Genomic DNA, 3,482 nt, shown 5'->3' with positions numbered 1-3,482 from the left:
TTTTATAAACTGATGTTTATGTACTACTTAAACTGATATATTAAGCCTTAATAGACATTAATTTTGTACTGATGCCAAAAATTTTCCAAACTAAAAAAATTGCCAAACCAAAAATTTTCAAAACCAATTACTACATAATACCAAATTGTCTATAGATTCATCAACCAGTATCCAAATATCAAGTACAACATGTAATTGTGCACTAGCTATAATATCCGGCAACACGTAATCTAAACATAGAAAGTTGGCCTGAATTCTGGAGGGCTTCTCTCGAATAGATGAAATTGTGGTCTGAATTTCCAGTGTCATGGCATGCCTTGCAAATGCAAATGTGATTTGGCCTAATGCGTTGAAGACCCTGAAAATTGAACCAGCTCATGTTACTAAATACAGTTGTACCTTGAGTGTGAAGATATTCTTAAAATTATGGTCCTTTGCAATCACACATTAATCTTTTTTTTACGAAATAATCACACATCAAATTTTAAAGCATGCCGAACTGTACCAGCATACCCGATGGTACTTGACAAAGAAAAGGAAAATATAAATTCCAATACTACTTAGCTAGATTGCAGATATGAGTAGTTAGATACTGCATGTTCTAGAATTCAAAATTCTTCAATATTCCACTTCCAGTCCCTTCATTGCCCTTTACTCTGTAATTCTCTATTTTTTCTTTTAGAAAGGGAGTGGAGTTTTCAAAGAGGGCTAGTAGAGTGCTCTTAGAGGTAACTTTTACATAACAATATAAAGAAAAAAGCATCCCTGGTACAACAATGAACATGCATAACAGTCTGTCATGTGCCAAAAAAGTGAAAATAATTAATAAATTGATACATCATACAGAAAATCAGTATGATTGTATCACAAGTTACAGCATAGTACAAATGCAACTGTGCATGTACTTAAACTTTAGAACTGATCTAGTGCCAGTTTTATCCTAGAAGCAACTTGCCTAGTTGTATATCACAAACTCTAGACTAATTTTGAAACAACAAGACTAATTTCTTCAAGTGCGGGAAAAAGAAATATTGAACAACAAAAATTTTATACTGTACACTCTTACCTTGTATTACCATCAGGATGTCTTAGATCAAGCTTCCCTGCCAATTGACTCTTGTTTAATGCACGAAGAGCAGCCTCAGCAGATCTAACATCATAGAATTCTATCAATTTATGATGAGACATATATGGAACATCATGAATCTGCAATCCATAAGCAATTGGTCAATTTCCTAAAATGCTAAAACATTTTTTTAAGTCTGATATAGAGTTTTTAATATCTTACCTCCTTGATGTCTCCATAAACACCAAATAGTTGCCGGAATTCATCATTTGTCACAGCAAAATCAAGCTTAGAAACTTCAAGAGTACCTTGGTTGCTATCTTTCTTTGAAGGGTTGTCCTAATAAATGGAGAACCAATGAGACATAATTGCGCACAACTGACCGAATCAGCCTTTTATCTTACAAACATTTACAAACCATGCCAGCATTTAAGTACATAAATTGTCAAAAGTTTTGTCAGGGAAATTTTACAGGCCACCTTTAGGTGCAAAGATTTGTCGGACAAGGAATCAAATTCTTTAGGAAGCCAGACGGGGGTGACTAATGGTTTCTTTTTCAGCAAACAGACTATTTAATATCTGTCTACTGAGCCAACCAATTAAGCTATTCTTTAATTGAACATTAAAAAGAAATTACAGATGCAGAATTTCATATTTATTAAGTATACAAATTCAAAATTTTTTGAAAGTATATACAACCAAGTTGACTTGTTTAAAATGGGCTACTAACTTGAAACAATAAGTTCAACTGATAGTCTTAAGATAGCAAATAATGTGATAGTCGGACAGAATGGCTATTTTAAGCACTTTAATTTGTTTCGTATGCTGGTAATGAAAATCTAGCAACTGGACGCAGATGCTTGCAAATAGTGTAGACCAAATCATCTGGAGAAACCATTAATATTCTCCTTGATTTTCTTACACCAAAATTTATTATGTTTGAAAAGACGGAAATCTATTTGTCCTAGTCTTAGTAAGTGTTTGGTGCTTCAGATTAGAAAAAAATAAAAGGTAGAGGTTGCTTGTTTAAGTTTATCATGCAGTTTTGGCTTACAGTGGTTATAATGAAACTCTGAAAAAAGATAAACTTGAATTATATAAATGTCTACAGCCTACACTCTGTTTAGTTGTAACTAATAGACATTTATTGACTTTTAAATTTTGCAGCATATGCATCGAAGCATCTGTAATAAGTTTAAGAAAAATCAGTTTCCCCGGGGCAGCATATTCCAAGTAATGGATACATAAAAAATGGACTCTCAAAGTATATAAGCTTGTTTAGGAGTATGTAGATTAACGTGATGGCTGTTCAACATCATAAAATTAATAAGGACCAGTTTCTGAAGCAAACGAAAACTCATGAAGAGAAGAAGTCACCTGCTCTACAGTTGATCAGGTTTCTCCATCTAGATCAGATAGCTTGCTGCTCTTTGGCTCTACCTTTTGAGTGTCTACTTCTGGATCACCTTTAACCAAGTACTTCCACCATTGCATTTTGTCTTGCTTGAAAGAGTATGGAAAGTGTTTTACTAATAACATAAATATGATATGTGAAAGTGTTTTACTAATCAGATTCCGCGAGAAACTTGGTGACTTACCCAGGCTCCAGATACTATCATCAAGCTTTATTGGTTGATAGAGCTCCCCCTGCAAGTATGTCAGACTGTGGATCAATACGAATTAATACATGTTTCCTAGAAAGATAAAGGTTAAGGTATGGGAAATTGCATTAACTAGAAAAGCACAAAGCACTTTCATCTCAAACGAAATGGACCTAGATTTTGTTCTGAGAGGAACTGGAATGTTGATAGTGACCTCTTACAGAGACTGACCCCAGCTGTAGTTCTCCATATCCAAGCCATTTCCGGCATTAGGAGCTGATAACATGGTAAATAAAATTATTTACATGCTTACAAAATCTGAGGGCAAATGTGTTTGCAAGTTATTGGGAAAAAATGTCTGCCAGTTAAGTAAAAATGTGAAACATCACACAGCACTGCAGCAGACACATGACATAAAGTATTAAAATTTCATTAAATTGTGCTAGATATTGACTTAATATCAGTATCCTAAAGATATAGAGGATCTGCCTCGACCCCTTGTCCCTTGAGGGGATAAACTGGCTTAGTTTTCGAAAAATCATGTCAAACATACAACTTCATTACACATACACTGATAAATGCATACATATTATAGTTGCAGTGTTTGGATATTAAAACAATGATTCATACCGACTCCACAAAATCACCAATAACAAAATTCTCAATCAATCGCACACAATCATCAACTCAACAATATAAGAGAACAGAGTATCGACATCTCCAAAATTATAATCCACAAAGCATAAACAAATTAAACACTTAGCTACAACCAATAAATTGGAAATTATTATAATTCTAAATTTTATCACTACTTT

The sequence above is a fragment of the Apium graveolens genome, chromosome 6, assembly GCF_009905375.1.
Source record: "Apium graveolens cultivar Ventura chromosome 6, ASM990537v1, whole genome shotgun sequence".
Classification (NCBI taxonomy): Eukaryota; Viridiplantae; Streptophyta; class Magnoliopsida; order Apiales; family Apiaceae; genus Apium; species Apium graveolens.
This window is presented reverse-complemented; position numbering follows the sequence as displayed.